Here is a 24,665-nt window from a genome sequence, read left to right as displayed (position 1 = left end):
GGCAAGACGGAGCTCCTCACACAAGCTCATCTGAGCCAGAGATAGAGTGTAGTCCAGCTCCAGACCATAGGGATGCTACAAACTGTCCCAGGAATGAGGGACTATTACAGACCTCACCACCTTTTTCTCCTCCATATGCAGGACACAATTCTTCAGCCTAATCTTGGAAGGATGTTTAATGTTCATATTGGCATGTGCTTTTTAATAAACATGTAGCTTAACTGCCTTCCAAGCTCTCAATCACCGACACTTCTCTTCTTCCAAAAGAGGCTGACAGAGCAAACTGTGTGTGACTAAGACACAGTCCTCTTTGTATAGCATACACTGCAGAAAGGTGGTCAGATATGACAGCAATGAGCATGCAATTTTAAGAAGTTAGGGAAGGCAAAGATGGCTCCCAATAAATTTGTGAGCAATACTGATGTTTTGAAGTTTACAAAATCTAGCTCAGGTCCATGTCTTTCTTCAAAGGAAAAAAAAAAAAAAAAGGAAGACAGATAATGGCACCCAAGGGCTGCAGTTACTTAGAAAGAAAGGTGCAGCTGTAATCAAACTGACTTTAACCGTATGGGGAGCTGCATAACCATCTCTGTTTTCTGTACAGAAAGAAAAGGTCAGATTTCTAGCTACTAATCAGTAGCCAGAAAGCAGCCTCAGGATTTGGTCTTGGCATCATTTTTAGAAAAGGTTAAGTAGTCAAAGTTTATTATTGTGACATTCTCAAATAATTAACTTATAAATGAGATATGATTTTTTTATCAAGTAAGTAAACTTACAAGGCATCTTCTAGTATATTCAGAAGTCATAGATAAGTCTAGGAAATAGCTGTCACTATCTCTGTTTATGAGTCTCAAGCCATGAGTGAGCAAGAAAAGGACAAGAGGCAAAATGGCTCCTGATACCTGAAGAAATAAAAAAGCAACCCTCAGCAGTGGAAGCTATGGAAGATAAATCTCTCTCCAGAAGGTGGAGAAAATTTGCGGCTGTCCTGTTCCCTGAAGGGTCTGTAAGCAGGGAAAGGGGCAAGCTAGGGAGAAATGATTCCTCTTCAAAGGCCAAAATCTGTGAATGCAACTTCAAAACTCTCACCTCAATGGAATCCAGCTTTGGTTCATATTCAGAGGAGCTAAGTAGCCTGTGATAGAGGAAGGACACCAGACATGGTGGCAGGTCTTAGCTCAGACAGCAGTAATGAAACCTGCAGCTGTAAGAGGGACTTGACATACGGGTGACAGGCTGAAATGCTTTTATGTTGTTGCTTTGATTCCTTTTTGCAACCTAAAAGCTTCCTGTGCCTTTCTAAGAGCTATTTGGAAGAGAGATTCTGGAACCTGTTACTTGACTGAAGCCAGTATTTCCTTTTTGATGGAACTGGACCGTGTAACTATTGCAAAGGAAGAGATTTCCAACATTTCTCCCTGCTGCAAAAGGGGCTAACTGGGCTTTACTCTAGGCAGGGCTAACTGAACTTTCCTTTAGGCAAGCCTAATTCTGTTGTCATAATTGAAATCCTTCAATTTACAACACTGCAGCCCTTTGGGTTAATGTTATCCTTGTTTCAAAGGCACAGCTCTAGATTCGGGGCTGTTTTAGTGACTTCCACATACAGTCCTGATGAGTATTACATGCCCATTATCTGAGGCAGAATTCAGCTACTGGGTATGGGGTAAGTACTATCTGAATGTGTCTTCATAAGCCTTCCCTCCCCCCCGCCTCCCCCAAACTATCTGGCACAGTGATGATAAGGAGGTCTTTAATCATTACTTCTGGTTGCTGTCATTGCTGCAGTCAGTGACTCAAATTTTCTCCTAGGTGAAACCTGACAGCAAAGCAAGTTGGAGAATGATTTTTGTATGGAAAACAGTAGGGGGGCACAGAGTAAGGTTGTGTATCACATAACATTAAATCATCTCCTGGTGGCAGACAGTGACTCTGTCTCATGTAATAACAGTCTGTTTAGTCTTAAATCTTGATGAAGTGGTCAGCTGTGCTGACAGAAAAACAAAAATCATGAGGTCAGATGGGGCAAAGAAAAAGTACTTCTTACTCCCTGAATATGAAGACCATGTTTCAAGAAGGCAACATTAACAGTTAACACAAAAGCTTCACTTCATCCTCCCTGTTGCTCTTGACCTGGTAGCCAAAGAACACAATGAACATGTGGTGAATTTGATCTCTAGATAACTGTACTCAGTAGAATTGTAACAGTGCATTAGCATGAAAAATAACATACTGCACAGCTGCATGAAAGTGGATCTGGTGCTTGTCACATATATTTTAATATAAGATGCCTAGAAGGTGATCTCAGTACAAACATGTCACAGGGCAAAAGAAAGGAAGGAGAAAAAAAATCCCAGCTCTGTATGTGTTCTTAAAGGGGTTTTGACATGCAAAGTATAAGTTTACAACAGCTGAAATAAAATGGTTTCAAGCTAGAATTCTCCATGGTCCTATTTATACAGTGACCCTCAGCTCAGGCACTGAGGGCTTTGGCAGATAAGCTCTCGTGAATCTTGCTGTAGTGGTGTAAGGGAAGAGTCTGTTTTACACTCCATTCATTTCCTGGAGGTGACTATCACTGCACCAGCTGATGGGTGGGAATACGGGTTGGTGCCTTGGCCATCCACCTAGTGGTCTGGCATTGTAGGCTGAGCTCACCCTCATCAGGGGGATCTGGACCATGCACTGGGGCTGTTGGAGAAGATGTTCCCTCTGCAGACTCTGCTCATGGTTGAGCTGGCAACACCTTACCATCCCAGTAAGATTCACCAGAGACTATTAAAACCCTTAGAGAAACGTATCCACTGATTTCGGCTGGACTGCCTTGGTCCTAGGCCAGATTTAGGCAGTGTCCTTAAAAGTATAATATTTTGGGAGTCTCTCATCAGGGCCATCTATATATGAGTTTTTGTTTCAAATTCTGACTAAATGCTTTCTCCCTTGTAAAAGAAAGAGGCTTGGTAGCTACATGTAAATAATAAATATTGCTATGGCTCCTAATCTTTGGAAGACTTCAAACCTAGCCTCCTCCAAGGCCTTCCCAGCAAATATTTTAGAGCTGTATCTTCCCCACAAAACCTTGCATTCCTGAGCTGTTTATTGTCCACATGCTGATAACCTTGACAGTCCATTTTTACAAGGTCTCAGCTAAAACCTGGAGGGAGGCTGGCGATCTGCGTGAGCTTTCCAAAACTGTTGTCTTCCTCCCTCGTCCATTTTTCAGCATAGCAAATCACCGACTCTTTAAAAATCGCTTGTCATTAGTATTTTGGCATGTTTCACTTCAGGAACAAGACAAGCCAAAACATCTCAGTGATGATGTTATTAAGCTAGACAGGGAGCACCTGAGGATTTCAGCCTCTCTGCAGTTTTAGGAGAGGTTTTACTTTACTGAATGCCATGAATGTTTTAGAATGAATATCTCGGTTTGCATCCCTGGAAGCTCCCTTAACTACAAGGTTATTGGGTAAAACAATGGCTTTATCTGGCAACTTTAACTCCAACCCTAGTAAATATTTTTCATGGATAGAAAACTAAGCATAAATGACAGATTTAGCTCAGGGGAGTTCTGGTCAGGCCTGAACTGCACTGACAGAGCTCTGCTGGGAAGCTCGAGTACTGCCTGCATATAGCCAATATAATCAGCCCTGTGACCTTCTCAGTTCCTAGCATTTGACAAAGGGAAGAAAGTGTTATTTGAAAAGCAATCCACCAAAAGCAAACTCTGTACGCTTGGCCCATGGTGCGAGCAACCAGATACCTCTATTTGGTGGTGATCTCGGCCTTCCCAGATGGCTTCTCCCAGGGATACAAATGCAGACGGAGTGGGGATCAGTGACTCTCTTAAAAAAAAATTAAGAAAACCCAAGCTTGAAGTTGTTTATCCTATTTTTCACAGCTGCCCATCTAATGCCTGATAATCTCTCCTTGCTCCGGGAGATGGTGGGGAAAGGAACTGCTTCCCAGGGCCATGGAAGAGGAAGGGAGGAAGGAAATGTCTCCAGGCCCCACAACTTTTGCTTTTTCCAAGAAGGAGAGGCTGGGAGTGGAGTGGCTGCAGCCACAAATATTTCCATGAGAAGAGCAAAAAGGGCCCTGGAGGGGTTTCTACGAGGGGGGATGAAGAAGCAGCAAGAGGTGCAATGTGAGAAGGATGAAGGCAGCAGCCCCTGTCTTTACCTGCTGTTATCCCAGCATGGGGAAATCCAGCCCCCCACATCAGGCTGTCAACGTGATGACCGTGGGTTGTCATGACCACTGCATGGGAGCCGGCAGCCCTGAGCAGTGGGTGAGCTGTGCCAAAGGAACGCGGGTCCCCTGCCTGCTGGGGCATGGAGTTGCTCAATGCTGGGCTGAGTGCTCATGACAGCGCTGAAAGGCCCCATGTGGTGAGGTTCAGTGAGGCATCAGGCAGGGGCAGCCCTGGGGAGGGTTTCGATATTTGTAAGTTGGGTTTCGTTAGGGATTTGGAAGGAAAGGCTACACTTTTCCAACTGCTCCAGGAAAGGGAGTGCAACCTGGCAGTGGGGCAGTCTAGGAAGCTGGCCTGGATTCATGGCCTCCGATAGCCCTGGAGCTACGGCTCCATCTGGGACACCAAAGAAGGAAGTGAGGCATGAAAGGGGAGAAGGTAGGAGCCCACCACGCTCCATCAGAACCGTGCTCAAATCAAAGCATCTCTGTAAAACATCTCAGCTTTGTGGAATCAGTAAATTCCAGAAGAAAGGACCATTTCTAGCATTTTCTTCTCATCAGTCAGGTGCTGAGTCCCCTCACCAAACATGAAAGTCCCACTCAACCCCAGGAGTATAGCGCAGAACAACCTGCTAGGAACAAGTGTGGGAAGAGTAGGGCATGGGCATTATGGAAAGACCTGTCATGGAGGTAAAACCAATGAGAAGAAGATTAGTCCTACCACTAGAAAATTAGATTACACAATACCTGGTTTCTCATTCACATGCTCATTTCTTTCCTACACGAGGAATCCGTCTGATGCCAACAATCACCACAATTTGCCCAAATAAGCAAGATTTATTCTAGAATGAACAGAAAATTCTTATTCTGTACAAGGCTGTGAGTGTAACTGTGCACAGAATCCCCATGCTCTGTTTAATGACTTTAGCATAGGAGTCTTTGTGAGCTCTCGATGCCTAATTCCCCACGGCCCTTGTGAAAACTCATCGCCTTAGAGAATGAGAGAACAAATCTAAGAGGCACATCTTCCTGGCAAATCAGACTCTTACTGGAATCATAAACAACATATCTTAGCCTCCAGATATGAACCTCAACTACTGCAAAGCAACACAGTTATTTTACAAATAAAAAGTCTTTATATCATTGTCTTTTTTCCTTGATTTGAATGTGTTGATTTCTTTTTAGGGAGTTAAACAAAAGGCAGCAGGGAATCCTTGCTAGATATTTATGTGATGACCAGCACACTGGGACTGAGCTCTTTTGGAAGAATGGGACGATTTCAAAATCAGGCTTCACATTAAGCAATAGCACTGATGGAGGACAAGGTGTGGGAGAAGGGGTCAGATCTTTGTTTATTGAATCTGCCAACTAAAGCTATGTTTGCTGAGTACCTCCAGAGCTCAAAGCCTGAACTCTTAGCACTGCTACAGTTCATTCCTGCTCCAGTTCAACAGAGAAAGGCGCCTGGTGAGCTGGTCTAGGCTTCTGCACAAAGTGGGACACTTCCTTCTATTGTACATGCACTTGAGCAAATGTGGCACCCTGCTAAACATCTGGAAGCCAGCCCTGTAGAGCGTACTCATGCAAGAAATTCCACAGAAGTCAGCACAGTTATTCGTGAGCAAAATTTTTGCAGAAGCAGCTTCTACAGTATTAAATGGCATCCACAGCTATCATGTAGTTATCATATAGTTTGAGTAATAAATCACCAAATTTCAGAGTGAATGCAGAACCTGTTTCTGGAAAACCCAGAATTGCATCCTGCTTTAGGTCATAGCAATGACTTCAATAGAAGGATAAGCCTCATCCCTTCTGAGCCTTTATTTATATCACAAAAACAATGTATGATCAGGCAGTGCCAGCTCCAAAGAGATGCTATTTCTGCAATTCTTCCTCACATCAGTTATTACTGCCTCATCTTTGTGCTTGCACAGGGCCCAGTATCCAGTTGAGAACAGCACAGACAGCCCATTGTGTTGTTCCTGTGGGTGATGCGTTATTGCGCTCAACACAGAGCTCACCAAAGACATCTCAAAGAATCTCATTAAGCTCAGCTCAGTTTGTTTCACAAATGGGGAACTGACTGCCGAGACCTTCAGATCCCTCAGCTAGCATAAATCAGTCCTGGAGTCGAGCAAGCTGGAGGTCTGGCTCCCAGATTTTTAAAAGGCTAAAGAAAAAGACAGCAGAGGAGGGATAGAAAATGGGCGAGCACTGGTGGAGGTACCAATGGCTCATGACTGCCTGAACCAGCAAACTGCTGCTGACTGCCAAACTTCTCACCGGCCTAACCGCGCAGACCAACACAGATCAACCACAGGCCTGCTAAGCCCACACCAATGGAGCTGAGGACATTACTCTTAAATGGACTGACACATGGGTGACCAACAGATACATGTCCAGGACCAGAGTTACACCTGGCTCCTCCAAGCCTCCATGGCTGAGTTACAGCCAGGGTGATACCCCCCCAAAGACCATCCAGCCATGGTCAGGCAGTGAAGAGGAGCCAGCAGCATCGAGGGCATGTGGCTCAGCGGCACAGAGCAGCTTTTCCAGCCCCCGCAATGGTCCTTGATCCCACGATGCTCAGCTGGTGCTTTCCTTCCACAGATAGAAATATTTTTCATTTAAATGAAATGTGACTGCAACGAGTTTTGAGACTAAATAGAGAATAAGTGCAAGACATCACTGAACTCCAAAGTAAATTAAGTCATTCCAGCTGCTTCTCACTCACAGTAGTTTAAATTGGGGCTACATTTTAAAGTTATTCTGTAATTAGTAATAAATTTGAAAGTGACCCAGAAAAAGTGAGAAGTTAATCTCTTCTCTTAGAGTGTGGGAGGAGGGTATCAAGTTCTGGGATTTTTATGGGTTTTTTTCTTCATGTCACCTTATTTCATTCAAAAGCGATAGCTTTAAAATATAGCGATGAAAATGTTATGTTGTTCTGGTGTCTTCTAAAATAAATTTCACATGAAATACAGTATGTGTTAAAGGCATTTGGATTCCCAGGGAATGTGGGTATACATTTCACTTGTCCTGTTACAACTTCCTATGAATTTATTCAGCTGGCTTTAATAAAAAAAAAAAAAAAAGGGAAGAAAAAAATCTGTGGGAATCTTTCTGTGTGTGTACATTACGAAGCTACTAGGCCTTTACACTGATAATTTAACACCAGCTAAGCACATGTGCACAGATGGGAAAATCTGAGTAATTTGGTTTCATGTGCTTCCCAGCTTCTTGATGCCGTGATGGATGCTGAGCCCTGCCTGAACACCAAGTTATGAAGTATCTCTGCGTTGCTGACGGCCTCTTTCCAGGGACTGAGCACGGTGCTTGCAGAAGATAAAGCCTGGTCACAGCAGTGAGTAGTGGATTACATAGTCATGGCACGACCCTTCTAGGTAAGGAACTCCTAGGTTAAAAGCTGCTGCTAAGGCTTATTTCCTTTAAAGGGGCCAGTTATATGCAGCCAAATGCCTGGTGGAGGTGCACAATGTGCGAGTTATTTCCCTGCAAGTGCCCCACCAACAGCACTTTGCTCTGTTGAGCAAACTCAGATGAGTTTTCCAGCGAGTGAGTCATGCATGTTAGCTGGGACGGGCAGCACGTACTGGGAAGGCCCCCGTGATGCACCAAGAGGAAGCAAGCACGTGTGCGATGAGCGTAAGGCCCCCTCTTCCAAGACCCAGCCAAGCGGCCTGAGTTTAACATTACAAAAGCACTGAGTGCTGTAGAAGCTGAGGTCCCCGTTTGCAAAGGGGCTTCCAGCTTTGACTCATAAACTCTGACAATGTGCACAGGGGTAATTCAGCACAGCCAGCTGTCTGCATGGCCCCTCAGTCAAAGGCTGCACCTCTGGAGCAACAGTATTGTATGTGCTGTTCAGCCCCCTCCCCCCCGCCCCCTTCCCGCTCACTGCCCAATATGTTCAGCTACCCTGGGGCTCACTTTATGCTAATAAATGGACAAGGAACTGGTGATGCTGGTGCACAGGCTAGGCTAAGTGGTTTAGCCTTGTGGTCATAGGGTTTAGCCTAAGTGACTAAAGAGGTTACTGTACCCAGCTTGGCTCTTAGATATTGCTCTCCAACCATTTCTGCTAAGTCAGATAGGGATCTTGAATAGCAACCCTCAGGCACATGGGGCTGGACTTTTTTTAAAAGACATAGGAACCTGCAAAGCAAATAGGAGACCTTTGGTTGTACTAGAGCACCCAAAGACATGCTGTGCTCTTGTATTTTGGTGTCCATGTCCCACTGACTTTAGCAGACTTGTTCTTTACAGAAGGTCTTGGGTTGGCACCTAGATCCCCTTGGTATGACCAGGAGTTTGCTAAAGGCCTCTAAATCCTAATTGCTCGTTACACTTTTAGGAAACAAATCCTCTTCACAGAGCTAGGATGCAGAAGGTTAAATCTTGTTGAAAGGGAGTCCAATTGGCTGTCGAGCTGATGTGGCTAGGATACACCAAATTCTCTGGCTAATGGCAGACGGGAGTGTTGTGGTTAGCATCACGTCTAACTGCAGTTGATTCTCCACTCCTAATAAGGAGGTGCAGCTGGGTTAATTGGAGGCAGCTTTCAGCATGGAACAATGCTTGAACGTGCTCCATGGTATCTGCAGCGAGACCACGCAACTGCTCTGTCCCATACCATACTCTGTGTGTAAGGAAGGGATTAGTATCATTGTTAGGAAAAGTGATGAGCCTGTTACAGGACGGGGTGATATGTGTTTCTGTGACAGCCGCTGTCTTGCCAGCACACTGAGGACCAGGGACCTCCAAAGCTGAAGCTGTGAGATAGTGCGCTGTGAGCCAACAGACTGAGCGTCTTCTCGTGGCAGCAGCAGCCTCTTACGAGAGGCTACAACAGACATCACCCTGGCAGTACACTGATGACCATCTGCAATGCCCTCTACTCATGTATTTACACAGGATGGTGACACATCTATAAAATGAATTGCCTCTCATTCTGTCCTATGGCCAAAACAAGCTATTTATCAATTGAGATTTCTTAAAGAATCCTATAACCAGGTACGAATTCTTCAGGCCTGAGAAAACTATTTATAGATCTCTCACTAATGGAATTGGCGTGTTATTTCACGCTAAAATACAACATTCATTTAGTTGCCTTACAGTTTTGTCACAATTTTTCAGCCAACCTTTTCAAAATCTTCTCATTCCTAAACTCTCATAGACAGATTCATCTAAGCCTAGATGTTGGGGAAGGTCATTCCACTTCCTCTGATAATGCTGCAACATTCATGAGTTCTCTCTTTTCAGCCCTTTCCCTCCCTTTTGGGAGTGTATGAATCTGAGATCCTCTAAGCTGTGCTTTTGGAGATGGCAACATTGCTGCATCATAAAAAAAAATCAACCTGTGAACCTGAAATTACCTTGCTTTCTAACACCTTAGTGAATAAATCACAAGGCTTATGCTGGCTTTTTTAATTAGCATGCGCATTAGGAAGAGGAGCTCACATGCCCTGAAGCAAAGGACTACCACATCTTCAGATTTGCCAATTTCTACAGGGAGGCTTCTTATCCATTTTTAAATATGGAACTCCTACACGGAATTAGCAGCGCTTTTTTAAAAATAATAATATAAATAAATAACAAATATTATCTATTGTCTATAAGTGTCATTTGTGAAAAAAAGTGTGTGCATTTCTCTACTCTGTTTTAAACACCCTATGGAAGAAATAGGTTCACACATCTCTGTCTTTTTGAAAAGCCCTTTAAGTGTTTTAGCTGTTATTTACTGAATTGAAAACATAGGCTTTGACCAGAGGCTGGGTGGTGTCATTTGTCTGGCTGCAGATGTCACAGCAGGGGACAGATTTTCACTACATTACCACAACATAGTTCAAACTGCATCTAATTAGTGGGTACCAAATACTGCTGGCTACCTTCCTTTAAAATCCCAGGAAATAGCCACGGGTTAATGTTGCACCGAAGCAGCACATTACAAAGTTGAGTTTTCATCATCTACCTCAAACAGCCTCTTTCAGCTCCTTGCACCAACGCTCAAACTAGCTGCGCTCCCCGTGCCGGTGCCAGGACGAGAGCTGTGGTGCCCTGGCAGGAAGAGATGGGCATGAGCGTCAGCCCATCATTTTGCTTTAACAGCACTTTCTCTAGTGCTAAATCCCTGAAAGGTAGCTCTTCCTCAGAGCTACCGGTCTCAGAGACTGAGGAACTCACGGTGTTAACCTCCACTCATTTGGTTTTCCTTTCTTTCCACAAACCCTGGGTGCCGCATTGCAACTGCTGTTTTCTCTCCCCCGCTTATCTCCAGCAGTCCCCTGGGAATACGTTCATGTCACACTGTGAATTCTTCTGGGGCTTGGGAAATGGCAGCAATGATTACGGTAACCTTAACATGAAGCTTTGTAGAACAATGAGCAACGTTAAGCCATGCTGAGTTAACTGTGTTAATGTGTTAAGCCATTTTAAGTTACTCCCCTCTCCTAACTACAAGAAAAGGTGTTGCCTGAAATCTCCAGCAGATCGACAGAAACACAGGTAGGAATTACTTTTGAAAAGTTACATATTCCCTAATCCAGGAAGCCATTCCCTTTCCCCATGCATGAAGGGAGCTGGCGGATGGAGAGGACCAATGAACAGAACCAATACAGAGACATGGATATAAGGAAAGGCAACAAGCGGGACGAAAATGCAGAAAGGAATAAAAATAGTGTTCTTCAGCTTGGAAAGAGGGGACTGAGGGAGTACATCTTTCAACAGCATCACAAAATGCCATCAGGGTAGACAGGATTGGTTTTGCTATGTTTGTATGTTAGGTTTTGGTAACGTAGTCCAGAGAAAGCAGGTGGCCGAGAGCTGAAAGGCCATTATCCTCTATCATTTCTTTTGCTTTATGTAAAAAACTGAAGCATTAGTAAGAGTTCCCTCTAGGGCTAAACATTTGCTGAAGCCTTATCCGCAGTGTCTCGCTACTGGCTAAAATTTTTTGGAGCCGTTTCCATAGGCTCCTGTGGCTCTGTGGGCTCCAGGAGCTTTCCCGGGCTCCCTTGTCTTTCAGAAGGTGCAGGCTGCCTCGTGCTCCCTCCAGCCACATCCTCCAGCACTCCTTCCCCTCGCTGCCTATTCTCACAAAAGGCCTATTCCCAAAACACGGGCTCTCCCCTCGAGAGATTTCTGCTCTGTGTTAGACTTCCATTTTGGGTCAATAAAAACTTGAGCCATGTTTAAGCAGGAGTTCGAGTCCTAGGAATAGTCATTGCCAGCTACAGAGCTGACACAAACCCAAATCTGCTTTCATGGGTCCCTGTGAAAGCACAAGACTCTGAGGATGCACCCTCAATTTCCTGAGCAAATAGCTGAGGGTTTCCTGAAGAGGAGACCATTCATCCCTGAGCTTACAGACCTAGCTAGGCTGGGCATGAGTCAGGGAGCTGTAAAGAAAAAGAAGGGCATGTTCTGGCAGAGACTGTCAGAGGGGTCACAAGAAACCACAAGAGGGCTGAATCCTCCTCTGAACACCTCCTCATCAAAATCCAAGGACGTTTCAAACAGCTCCATGAAGGGAAAATGAGTAACTTTATATATTCCTAATCAGAACCTGCTTTGATGTTAGCTCTAAACTAAAAAAAGGGTGTGAAGTTTTCAGTGTACTTTAGTATAAACCTGTGTACAGCCCTACAGTAATGTAAACATAGCTGACACAAACACAGCTACTTACTCATGGTATAATATCAGCCTACTTTTCATTAAAACTGGTGATTTGAAAATCTGCCACCCAGGGCTGTTGCAAGCCTTAATTTGACCCTTGAAATGGGGCTGATGAAAGAAGCTGCCTAGTATCTTATGCCCTTTAGATTTAAAAACAGGGGGAAAAAAACAGTGCAAATCAAACAAATATTAGTAAAATCAACTAACGCTTTCATTTGTAGGTGAAAGCCCTTGGGTTTTTATCTGCCGTGCATGTGCAAGATAAAAACAGTTAATAACAACACTGTACATACATACTGTCCCTTCTGCAAATTAATACATTCTCAAAAACCATACAATGTTTATGATCACCACTGAGGAAATGATACTAAAAATTCTCACAGTGAAGAGTTATCAGATACCTTCATGACCAAAAAAAAAAAAAAAAAAGCTAAGTACCACTGCGTAGTGTGAGCTTGTTACTCAGTTAATCAGTATGCAGTTGACCCACCCTCTGCCCATGGATAAGAAACAGATAACTATTTTTATGTCAGACATTAACAATTAGGGCTACCTTATTTTATGGGTGGGAAGACAACAGCTTTTAAATAGAGAAAATAAGAAACTCATGTTTCAGTAACGTTGTGACTCGAAGCCAATAAAAGCCAAGAAATTCAAAGATATTGGCTGACTCCCACAGAACTGCCTGAAAAGCCAACTTTTAGCCCCAAGTGAATTTCTTCAGCAAGCTATAAGTCCCTAAACTTGGCTTTTAAATTTTACTTGCTGACACAACCTTAATATAAGGCTGCAAAAGCTGTATGTACATAATAATAATGTTAAGCTAAATGTTTCCAGTGTTTAGAACTTTTCAGGACTCCCACAGATACCCACATCCAAAACAAAACACCTAGGGAAGAGCAATTTAACTTCTATATGGTGACCACAAGTAGTATATACAGCACTGGCTCTGTATTTAAAAAAATTCTTATACAGGGTAAGACCTCAGTTCTGATGCTATGAGAATAAATGTTTGTCCATATGTAATGTGTTGTCAGTTACATGTTAGTGGTTAGAGCAAGGACCAGGCACCACGGCTCTCGGTGTCTTACTCTCATGGACTTCTATTCCTAGTGCTGAAAATGAGCATAAAATGTCTGAAACCTTTGGATGAAAGGTCCTGGGTGCTAAGCATTATTGGGATAGACAGACATCTTTACACAGCTTAAGAGATTTCCCCAAAACAAGGGGACTGTCAGGCCAGGATTTTCTCCTTGTCTGAGCAGGACTGAAAAGCCTGCACTCAGGTACACTGATACACTGCCACTGTCCGAGCTGGGATTTGCACAGTCATATAACTAAGGAGAGACTTTGGACCCCAGAACATGATTTTCTGAGCGCTCTCAGACCCCTGTGACTTTACTGGCATCCTGCTTCCAAAGCACTCCTGAAAATGAGGCTTCTTTTTAGTTGTACTATAGGATTCGTCATGCCAAAAACATCTGGAAAAGAAGAGAGCTGACAAAAAGGCACCAACATATTTTTTTTTCACTCTCATGTTGTACATTGTTTGAAAAAGTAAAAAGGTTTAAAGCTAAAATAAACTCTGAGGCAACACAAGGTTCACAGACAATGGCAGCAGCTGCAGATAGCAGCGGTTCATTCCTGTTTATTATATTCATTAAAACTGAAGGGAGAACTGTGGCAGCACTGACTTAATGGTCATCTGAACATAATTATTGAGAAAGCATTGTTCTTTGGAAAGATCCAAAGTGTCAGACGGAACTTCACACCCTTGTCATAAAAACCCCACTTATTTCCTACCATTAATTGGATTAATTGGGCATTGTAGGATTGGAGGTGGAGGGAAATGGGTTAATGAGTGTGCGTAGGAGGCAAATGACACTGGAAACTTGGTTGTCTACAGAGAGTGGGCAGAGGAAACAAAATCAGATGTGAGCAACTTTCTGGAAGGCAATCGGGTCGACAAAACTCATGAGACAGCACTTTGTGTTCTGATGATCCTTGAACAGTATGAAAAGCAAAACTCTGGCCAGTTTGCACATGTGTTTCAAACAACAAGTCAAGAAAGAAAGAAAACCAGCAATGAATCAAGGGACTGTATCGACAGCCACAAAGCAAACTCCTTTTGGAGTTCAGCCACATCCTTGCATCCTACAGCGTGCGCGGTGCAGGCGTTCGCATGGAGGCATTTACAGCGCTGAAACTCCCTCCACCTGGCTAAAAGCTGGGGGAATTCCTTTCCGTAAGCCCCAGCGAGCGCTCTCAGCGCTTACTGTCAACGCGCCTTTTCTTCAGCTGTCTTTCTCCTTTTCGAATCGATGTTGACTGCCTTATAATGCTGCTTGATATTAAATGTGGGATAAGTTCCTGCCACTCCCCGCAAGTGGGCTTGATGCCAAGAGCAACATGGGGCTTGGACTCCAGCCCCTCCACTTGCAGGCCATGGGCAGAGCTGCTCCTCAGGCTCTTTGTGGTCGGTCTGCAACACCACTTGAAATCAGTGTATCCTTCCGTGGGCAGGCGTGGTTGGTAAATCTGTATAAATCTGAATTTATGGGCCACTCTTCCACTCCTCTGCCAGCTAGCCCTCCCCAATAGATACAGCGGGAAAATATGTGGGGCACCAGTGTGAGAATGGACTTCCAGACCACCGGAAAAAGCGCTAGTCTGTGCAGACCATCACGTCCCACCCCCCATGGTTCAGGATCTGCATGTGAACCATGGAGTCCCTCCTGTGCCCTCGCCTCCCTGAGCACAGATCTGCAGCACATTATACGCCAGGGGGTTGTACGGGGCTAAGAAGCTCACAAAGGAATTCTGCTCCTTTCTCAGCCAGAACCCCCACCGATTTCTGTGAATTTTTTGTGCTTCGAGAAAGGAACTGTTGAGTTGTTCCTGGGCTGTAAAACTTATTTTCCTTAGCTGCTTAAAAAAAAAAAAAAGCCTTCAAACTTGGTCTGGCCAATACTAACCCCCATTCCATAACTACCCTCAACGTTCATTGATACATAACTGCAAAGGCAAACTGTTTGACCCTTTGGAAAAATACATTCTTCCTTTTAGCAGAAAGAACAGTGATTTTTTTAACAAAATGTACTCTCTTTTTCTGTGACTGACCTTACTTTGTTCAAAGTGGTAAGTCTTTTTCCCATAAGAACCAGAGACTTTTCATACAAGGATTGTTGGTATCACCTTTCACCCTTATATTCGCGGGTATGTTTTTTGGTTTAAATTTACTCCTTTTCAATCCTCATGCACAACTAATTTGTGTACCTATGTCAAAGAAAAAAAAAAAAAACCACTTATTCAGCCTAATATCTCACTAGAATAAAGTTTATAAAACTGTGCTGCCTTCCGGTCTAACTGCCTCTTCCGTCCCTCCTAGGAACTTCTGAGCAGTTGGGTAATTTCCGCCCAACTGAACAGGGCACAGGAGTCCCTGAGGGCACGCCTGAAGCTCTAGGAGTGCTTCCAAGCTCCCCTGAGTGACCACCATGGCCTCTTCTGCAATCACACTGAGGTAAAACCAAGGTATGCATCATTTTCCCCTTGTTGCTGATCCCCAAACTCCACTGCAAGGGCAATAGGCTGTCCCCAGACAGGTCCCCCATCAGGTGATTAGAAATTCAGGAATGCAAGTTGACTCCTAATTCAGTCAGATTCTCTGGAAAATCAGACCAAAGGTAACTTTTGGAGTCTATACTTGATCTACTTTTAGTTTGTCCTGCAGTTCAGATTCCACGTGCAAAACTCTTTTTTTTTTTCCAAACAAACTGAGGGAGGAAGATGCACTCCTTCCTCAGCTGGAGTTAAAGAGAACCTACTTGTAGTCACTACATTTGGCCTTCTCGCTAGATCTCAGGAAGTCATTACGTGTTACGTGAGTAATTAACTGTGCTACAAATGCTGGGTGATCCCTAGTTCCTTGCTGCCTTTTGCTTACTGGATAGGGTGTTGACAGTACTTGGAACAAGACATCCAGATATAGAATGTAAACTTAAACCAAAAGCTCTGATTAAAGTTCAGATTTGAGGAAGTTATAGACCGTGGTCCAAATTTTATGCTTTGAGCCGCTCTGCAGTCTATATGTTTCACAGCACAGGGGAATAAGAGTTCCTTTGCTATAATTCTTCCATACATAAAATGGGAAATTCAGCTCCTCAGTCCTTGCAGAAGCACACTGCCTTCTCTGTGTTGAATGCGCTAGCTCGAGCTTCTGAAGGCAGGAATAATATCGGAAAATTGCCAGGCAAACTCAGAGAAGGGCATTACGAATAAAAAGATTTCAAGGTGACTAAAGCTTGCTAGAGTAGATACGTATCCTTCCTCATAGCCAAATGCCATTGCATGTTATGATCCCTATTGAAATTAATGGAAGTCCTTCACTGACATCCAAAATCTCTCAATGACATTGTGAAAAGCAAAAATTTATTATGTTTCTTTTGCACCATTTAAACCATCTTGCTCTTGAATTAATTAAACTCTGTGCATAACTGAATGAGAACTTACTGCCAAAAGCAGAAGTGGCTTCAAAGAGTGAATGGACAAGTTCATAGAGGACTGGTTCGGTGGGTGTCTGCATCTGGTTTCAGTAAGCTGGTGAGTACTGAGAACTGCCTGGTGAAGAATCATCCCCTGGTTATCTCCCTGGTGAAGAATCATCTAAATTTCTTGCACTTCTTTTCTCTCAATGATGTCCACTACTGGTCATTGCTAAACACAAGCCATCAGGTTAGATGGATCTTTGGCTTGCTACTGCTAGGGATATTCTTGGGTACAGAAAGGTGAGCCATGCTGGATGTTGTCTTGTTCAGATGGGTTCATGATTTCTTCTTAAAAAATACAAAGAAAAATCTGAATTTAGGGGTCACTTTTAGAACAGGTAGTGAGGGGAATGTTCTGCAAACTGTCATCTGAATTCCCTCCAGTAAAAATAATGACATTTAAAAATTTTATTTTTATATATTATCTACCTATCATAACCAAGTACTTCAGAAACTGAATTAAAATTTCAATAATGTCTCAAAAAACTGTGTAAAGGAGAGACAAAATTCATCAGTAACTCACACATTCCTTCTATTGACTTAAATAAAAAGGACAATATTTTAAGGAATAATTTACAGCAAAAATTCTATTTCATTCACTTTTCTAAAGATGTGCAGAGGGAATATGTGGATTATTGAGGATTTTTGTACCTTTATCATTAAGTTTATTCAAACATTCTTAATATTCTGATCCAATTTGAATACAATACGTTTTTTCTTTAAAAATAAACCCATTTACATTACATTTGAAATATTAACATCTTACATTTGAGATGTAAGCAATCTATTACAGCATATAAATTACTTAAAAATAATATTCAAGCAGTGCACGTTGTTACTGAAGTTTTTAGAAAGTAAAACAACAGTATTGGGGGAAGTTACTGGCTAAGCATCTGGAACAAGAATTTGCTGAAGTGATAAATCAGCTTTTGACAGCTGCAACTTGTTCTGCAGGTGCGGAAAACGCTTCTTGTTCCTCTCAGTTTCTTCAGCTTAGTTCAGTTCAACAACTAGTTCACTCAAAGACACCACTTGAGAATTAAGAAAAGGTAGACCAAGTTTTCCTCTCGAATTAGGAATAAAAACTATGTACAAGAGGATGACACCCCCTCGTTCTAAGCGGAAGGACAAGGTGGCCTGAAGTAATCGTTCAATTCAGTTCCTAAACTCCTGTGGTTTAATACATCAATTGGCTTTAAAATATACACTGATTTTGACATACTTTTTTCCTGAAATATCTAGCACATTCAACTAATAACAAGCAAATCAGTAGCACAGTCCTCTAAATTTATTTTTGAAGTCCAATTCCATGCACAGGCAATTTGATAAAAATTACTAGCAAAATCTAGTTAATAAAGATGGTTTTATTTTATAACAATACATAGAATTAAAATATGAATATTTATCTGCTAAACTACATTATGGTTTCACTGTGTTTGTTCTTTATACCTTTTGATTATTAAAAATCAATGCAGATTAATCATAAAATCCACTTTTCACTGCACATCAATATATTTTAGTGACTATCAAACAACAACCTCAACTTTTCCTTTGAAAAATATCTAAATTGTACAAATGCAAACCGAGACTTAAACAGATTATTTAAATTAGGTTATTTACTTGCTGATTAAAATCACAAAGCTGACTGGTAGTTTGACTCATCCTGTCTTACAGGTATACATTAATAGTGGCATGCCTTTCGCTCATAAATGGGGCTCAGTTTTCAGTGAAGCCAATAAATAAATAAGATGAAATTCATAAAGAAAACAAAACAAGCTCAAAATTGTTATGCCTTATTTTATACCATTGGCAAAGAATGAAAACTTTCTAAGGAAGTAATTTATGCTAACATTGCAAAATAAATGAAGCATAAAAATTAGAGCTAATTTTATAGTAAAGTTTAAAAAACTGAAAATCCTGAAAAAAAAAAAAAGTTTTCAAAGTTTTCTAATGTATTTGGGGAAGGCAGAGATGGTGGGGTAGGAAAAGGAAAGCTCCACACAGATTTTGCTTCTGTTGCACAATATGGAGAACTACGTCACATAGGAGGCAGAAAAGGTGAGCATCTAAAAAATGAGTCCCCCACTGGAAAACTTTACAGTTTTGAACTTCTTGCATGAAAATGTAAAGAAAGATGTTAAACTTCTTCCTTTCACTGTTTCATAAAACATCTGACTCCGGTCTTGAAAATAAGCCTTGCTTCATAGCAACTTGCAGCAATTTTTTCACTGCAACTGCAAAATCTATAATGATAAAGTCATCCAAGTGCTGCACTTGGAGGGGAGAGAGGGAGGAGGGAAAGGAGGAATCTTTCTGCTTTGAAGCTCTGTGCTCCAGAGGACATCATCTGGGTTGCTTGCAGGCCTATCTCTTAAGCCTGTTAAAGAACTGTCAAAACTTACAATACAGTGCTGCAGCATTTATTCCAAATCCCGGGAAAGTAACTGGTCTGGTGTGATAAAACAAGTTAGAAACAAAAATGTTCTTAGTTAAATTGAGTTGAGGTTGATGACACTTCCTGTTGGCCCCTTTCCAGGCCACAAACATACCACCCTTTCCTGCAACGACTGGTGACTATAAAGAGGGCCTCTTGGATCACCTAGTTTCATCTTCTTGGTTACCATTGCCCAGATCCTCCTACGGTGAGCCCAAAGATTTCAGTTGGACTAAAAGAGCATTGCACACCTCAGGAGACTGCACGGCGTGTGTGTCCCAGGTGGAGGACAGAAGAAAGTAAGATGCCGCTGCTGGAGACTCCTGAAGTGACGCCTCTCCTCACAACCGCATGATTCAAAAAAGTCACTTGTACCTTTTCAGGCTTGAATTTCAAAGCTTGATATCATGATATTGTTTTCACCCATCTCCTCAGCTCTGCTATGGTGTAACATATACATTATTCTCACCAATCTGGAAGTTGGTTCCTACAGGACTCAGGAAATACCCCTCTCCCTTTCTCCTCGTTCAGGTTATGTTTCAGAGGCAAACTCCTTGCCTCCTGGGTTGAGCCCACGGCTCCCGATTACCCACTGAAGCCCAGGGGACACAAGAGGTCCTGGGCAAGAGAAAGATAAGAGTAAACAGTGTCCAAATGAGGGAATTTGTGGAACAAATAATTGTCATATATGGCTTTTGCCCAAGATGTGAACTTGCGATGCAAATGTCTTAAGGCATATCTGCAATTCAATCCACATACATGCACACACTGCACATGGAATAAAATTGGGTAAACTCTTCCTCTTCCAAACATGTACTCAGAACTGCCAAGCTGGAACGCAGAAGAGAAAATGCATGGCCAACTGCAAGTGCTCACAAGACAAAGAATTAAACCCTAAAAGTCACAAAAATATGCAAAAAAAAAAAAAAAAAAAAACCAGAGGTAGCTGCAACATAACCCACTTGGGATTTTTATTAGCCTCCTGGGATATATTTGCACAAAGTTTAGGCCGTATTTTGCATCCTTTCTCTGCTCAAAACTTACATATACACTCACAGAAATCAGAGGCTTAACCAGATCCTTTTTAAGTGCAAGTGTTAACCTCGGTTTATGTAGTCAGGATTCAAAAAATGGAGACTTCCTCTGCTCCTCACACCTCCCCCTATGGCACCCCTAGATTAGATAATAATACACTACCCAAACAAGAAACCAACAAAAGTGAGATAAAAACATAGCATCACGTATGTGTATGAGGCTGTCTGAGCTCAGCACTACAAAATGAGAACGTACGTTCTGAGAATTCAAAGCCTTAGTTTGTCGTGATATTACCTTAGGGATTGGAGAAAAATTCTACAGGCTTTAGGATTAAATCACAAGTGCTGACAACACGAGGTCCTTCAGTATAGCATCCAACCTTGGTCTCTCTCATCAGGAGTGTTTGGTAGAGGCACTCACAGGTCCTCAGAAAGCCATGGGTCCACCCTGCAGCAGTCTGTAGGGATCTTTCACCCCCCAGTAAAAATCAAAGGCAATTGTATGACCTCTGTGGGCTACACATAGTGCCTGTTGTTTTCACCCATGTTGAACCACTCTTTAGCCAACAAACTTTCTGCATTGCTGGATGATACCCTATCACCAGGTTAAAGTCAGTCTGCAGACTTCCACCTAGATCAGCAGGCAGCAAGACATGCTGGGGGACGTGGCAGGCCACACCTCAGTGCAGTGGGGATTTGGGTCATAAAGTGAAATAAAATGAACTAAGCAATGAGGCACTAGTGGGAACTATTTTATTTCATGGGAATTTAGTAGGCACCTCAGCTTTCTGGGAAGCTGGAGATATGCTTATAAAATGGACAGTACTAGTATTCCTACATTAAACAGCATATTGGCCATAAAACAAAGAAATTAATGCATCTTCCACCTTTTTACAGGGGAAGCAGAAGTCTCTTAAAAATGTAGTTAAAGTTGTTGTGAGGAGGGGAGGGCCCAGTTTTACCACTGATGTCATTGATAGCATAAGCCTTTTATGGTCATGACTTAATAGTTGTCTTTGCTTCAAAATCAACAAAGAGCACAAAAAAAGCCCTGCTTCCTCCTTGGGAAATGGTGTACATTCAGGGAGGAAGTTGTCTTCCTGTTTTCTCCATAATTGCAGCTTTGCATGGTTTTAGCAAGTTCCACAACTTTAAGCCTCTTCCATATGGAACATGTTCCTCTAAACATCTGGCTCCTTTTTTACTGCAGTGATAAAACAGATTTATTTTCTACAAACCATATAAAATATTAGTTTCACATTGTATGATCCACTGTGCCTTTAAAAGTAAAAATATACAAAGAGATCAATAGACTCTCATGTTTCTGTTTTACTAGTGACAAAATTCTTTCTAAAGACAACTCAAGGATTAATTCTGAAACTGCAAAGGAAGAGAGTCTGGACATTTTATTATCTTTGTGTTTCTTGATGCAAATCAATGATCAAAACTCAAATCTAAAATGAAATATAAATCCAGTCAAAGTGCATCTGTTTCATCCAGGTCAGGTTTGTACGTGTATCTCTCATGCTGGTTCGTAGCCTATGCGTATCTGCAATTTAACCATCACTGGAAGGGAGCAAAATGCTTTAATTAGTTTAGAAGTCATCCTTCTAATTCTTCCAGATGATATTAGAAAAGAATGGCCCATGCCAAGAAATTTGGAGGGCTCTACGCTAATGAAGAGAAGAGCATTCGCTATTATCTAATGGCAATCTGACTGCAATGTCATATTTCAGTGGGCAGGGCACTCAAGCAATAAACCAGGAAAAAGCCATTATAAATCAACAGATCTTGCTGGCTTCCCATTCCATTAGCTGTTATTTTTAGATGTACCGCATGCATGGCTAGGCAACAAGGCTGCAGTGCTCCTCCAGAAGTTTTCATTTTTTGCCCTCCTCAGTATTTCACCTGGTGCTGCCTGAAATGACACAAGAGTTTACTGCATGCAGCAAGCCTAAAAATGACCTATAAACGATCTTGGGAAAGAGCTGCCCAAAACTAGCTACAGGGATGTATTCCAACAGTGGGTTCTTTAAAGGAGTGGAAAAAATAAATGAGTCATTTTCTAGATGCTATGACAAATCCTGAGCTGAGCAAAGTTTGGCTTAGTGCGTCAAAAAATGGCGCCACGTTATACATCGGCTTGCAGCCTTGACATTAGTGCAATTTCCAGACGGTTGCTGCCTGCGAAGTCCATCTGCCTCTGTGAGAAAGGACATCGGAGCCCAGGCAAGGAGGAACACAACCTCTTGCAAATCAGGATACAGATGATTTTTTTCTGCCTGATGTTGTTGCTAGGAGGGCAGCTGGGGCAGCTGGAAGTCCGCTATTTCACACCCCTCAGGGAGCACCCAAAATCCTGGTCTTACTTATGCTTTCCTCCTAGGACTATGTTTAGAGATGCTGCCAGTCTGGCCTAACGCTAGCACGCATGGACTCCTTCAGCCTCAAGGCTTCCTGGGGTCAGGAGGAGCGGGGAGAGCTTTACTCTGTTTCGCAGACACTACCACTTTTACAAACTGGCCTGAATTTTGCTGTCCCTAACATAGCTGCTGTCTTCTGCAGGTAGCTGGAGCTTTGCTTGGTCAAGACCCTGTTCAAAGCATGCAAGGCTGGTTTTTACATGTGAGTAATTACCCGAATCCCATTGGATGCGATAGGGATGAAACATGTGATAAGCGCTTTGCTGATGGGGAAAGGTGTTAGAGCCCAGGCAAACAACAGATTTGGGTACAGCTGTAGCAAAACTGAGACCAGTGAGGAAAAAGGAATTAGGGGCTGGCTGTTTATCCAGGAGGAGAGCGGTAGGGAGAAAGGGAGTGAAAAGGCTGCTGAAAAGGAGGGTCAAGAGATGAGAAAAGGCATAATAAGGTATGTAAACCTGGTGAGCGGGGCTGTCCCTGCGCGCAGCCCTGCGCTGGAGAACCGCAGCCTGAGTCAGGACCACAAACCAAGACGGTCATTCTGGCCATGCCACGCATGTCAGACCCTTTTTCGTGGTCAAGAGGTGCCATCGCTGGCTGGGGAATGCCGGGATGGGATGGTTCGAGCCCCCTTCCAGCCTGTCCTCGCTGGCAGCCTCCGTGCCGCCTCCTAACAGGGAGACTGCGCTCGCGAGCCAAGGACGGAGACTATAGCACTGAACGCGGAGTGCACTCTTGGGCATGCCAGGGTTAAATCTGCATCTCGTAGGTCTGCAGTCAAAGCCAAACCTGGGCTGTGAGACTAGACTGACTATCCGTTTTTTAGGACCTGATTGCGGCACAACCCCTGAGTCCCTGCCGCTGGTAGGACCTGCTGCGCTGCTGCAGTCCAGGAAGGGAGGGGACGGGGCAGAGATTTGGCTTTGCTCCGCCACTGAGTGTCCCTGGGACAAATATGGACCCGAGGCTGCTTGTATCCTGCCTGGAGGGGTCACAGACTCCCTCCTGCGTTTCTGAGCAGTAATTAACTCGCAGCCTAACTCAATGTAAAGAAAACTTCTTGTGAATACTTGCTATTTTTTGGTGCCGAATAGTGCCCGTGTAACGCAGCAGGATGATGCAAAATGTGATTCACTTGGCGTAAACAACACCCCTTTCTGCCTAAAATGGCATTTTCTACCTTCGCCGCATAACTAGCTCTCTTGCGAAATGAATGTATATAGTGCATGAAAGACATAGTGAAAACCATTGGATTCCCTCTTACTGAACACACCCATTTTTTTTCAATTACCTCAAATTTACTTAATTTCTGAGCACAGTCCAGAAAGCTGCTGGAGGAAAATTACTAGACACGGAAAGACTTTCTTACGAAGCTTACGCTTATATGTGTCACAAGCACTTCAGATATTAATGTTACTTTTTCAGTCATCCACTGTATCTTCTAAAGGTAAAGGCAGGATATCCAGAAAAAACACCCCTAAAACCGAATGCTTCTGAATCACCAATGCTTACGGCCATGTTTCCATGTGAAATAAATGATTCAATAAAACCACTCATAAAATTACTCTCTGAAATGTAATATCCTATAATTTCTTTGAATTTGCTCCCATGCCACCAAAGGACTGAAACTTTTGCTTAATATTAAGTACCCTAGAACAAGCAGCCGTCGGAGGATGAGGAATCTCATTTTTGGAGGTTTGCAGGAACAGGCTATACAAATACTTGATTCAGAGGCTGCTGATCCTGCCTTGAGGCAAGGGTGAAGTTGGAGTTGGGCCTCCTGAGGTCCTTTCCAGCCCTATCTTCCATGATTCTAGGTGAGTAGCTCTATTTAGGTTGATAAAACTCATATACCACGCTTAAAGTTAAGCACACGCTTAAGCATTTTGCCAGAGTGGTTCACAAGTGCAAAGCAGACAGAATATTCCTCGTGGTTTTAGGATATGCACTTTTTTTTTACTGACGTTCAAAGTCTTCCACAGCAATGGGAAGGAACGTGCTGAAACAAGCACAGTAACGGCTGTCGGGAGGGCGTCTGCCATCCCTCGCCTGTGCAGAAGACACAACGCAACAGGTAGGGATAGCTTTCCATGTGTTGAACGGACCACACAGCTTTCTCACAATAGGAATTAAACGTCTTCGCTACGAGCAGGGAGGAATCACCCCCGCTAGCGTGTGTTTCGGTTTTGAATGTACAATTTTAAACCATCAGCTGCACTGAAGAAACACAAGCAAGAAAGGAAGCAAGATGTTAGCCACCATGTCCCTGACCCACTCTCAAAGGCAGATGTGCACGCTCCATTTAATTAACAAGAAGCACAAATTTAACTCCAGAACC

General features: G+C 43.0%; 1 protein-coding gene across 3 annotated transcripts in view; it reads right to left on the bottom strand.

The window, feature by feature from the left end:
- The window catches only part of MAML2 (mastermind like transcriptional coactivator 2), a 227,481-nt gene that overhangs the window by 122,212 nt on the left and 80,604 nt on the right, over positions 1-24,665 (bottom strand). The gene's annotated exons all lie outside the window — the stretch shown is intronic.

The sequence above is a fragment of the Struthio camelus genome, chromosome 1, assembly GCF_040807025.1.
Source record: "Struthio camelus isolate bStrCam1 chromosome 1, bStrCam1.hap1, whole genome shotgun sequence".
Lineage (NCBI taxonomy): Eukaryota > Metazoa > Chordata > Aves > Struthioniformes > Struthionidae > Struthio > Struthio camelus.
Note: the sequence above shows the minus strand (reverse complement) of the source record. Positions and strands in the feature narration are given on the sequence as shown.